Source organism: Seriola lalandi, unplaced genomic scaffold, assembly GCF_002814215.2.
Source record: "Seriola lalandi dorsalis isolate HSWRI2012SDOR001 ecotype SW California unplaced genomic scaffold, Sedor1 jcf7180002038112, whole genome shotgun sequence".
NCBI lineage: Eukaryota > Metazoa > Chordata > Actinopteri > Carangiformes > Carangidae > Seriola > Seriola lalandi.
In genome coordinates, this window is record NW_019508688.1 from 1 (window position 1) to 804 (window position 804).

General features: G+C 40.4%; 1 non-coding gene across 1 annotated transcript; it reads right to left on the minus strand.

The window, feature by feature from the left end:
* Positions 1 to 225: 225 nt before the first annotated feature.
* trnap-agg (transfer RNA proline (anticodon AGG)) lies at positions 226 to 297 on the minus strand. Its single transcript has one exon. It is a non-coding gene; the product is annotated as a tRNA-Pro (tRNA).
* Between the last annotated feature and the right edge of the window lie 507 nt (positions 298 to 804).

Consider the following 804-nt stretch of genomic DNA (forward strand, 5'->3'; position numbering starts at 1 on the left):
TTTGAACAATTAAATATGTTTGTGAGGTCTAAAGAAAAGCAGTGAGACGTGTATGAACAGTTAAGAGATTCATAATGCCTTCTACAAGGTATCTAAACATACACTTGATACTAATGTCAAAGGAGGAGACATGAGCAAAGAGCATGTGTTCTAACATGTTCACAGAGAACTCAGGTGCATTTCAGGGCTGATACCAATGGCCACTACCAGACCTTTGCAAACAAGGGGCTCGTCCGGGAGTTGAACCCGGGACCTCTCGCACCCTAAGCGAGAATCATACCCCTAGACCAACGAGCCACAAAAGGTTGAAATTTATCTCAAGAAAAATCGAAAGTTCTTAGTTGAGCTTTAGAACATATTTTCGTTTGAACAATTAAATATGTTTGTGAGGTCTAAAGAAAAGCACAGTCAGATGTGTATGAACAGTTAAGAGATTCATAATGCCTTCTACAAGGTATCTAAACATACACTTGATACTAATGTCAAAGGAGGAGACATGAGCAAAGAGAACAGTTAAGAGATTCATAATGCCTTCTACAAGGTATCTAAACATACACTTGATACTAATGTCAAAGGAGGAGACATGAGCAAAGAGAACAGTTAAGAGATTCATAATGCCTTCTACAAGGTATCTAAACATACACTTGATACTAATGTCAAAGGAGGAGACATGAGCAAAGAGCATGTGTTCTAACATGTTCACAGAGAACTCAGGTGCATTTCAGGGCTGATACCAATGGCCACTACCAGACCTTTGCAAACAAAGGGCTCGTCCGGGAGTTGAACCCGGGACCTCTCCTGGTA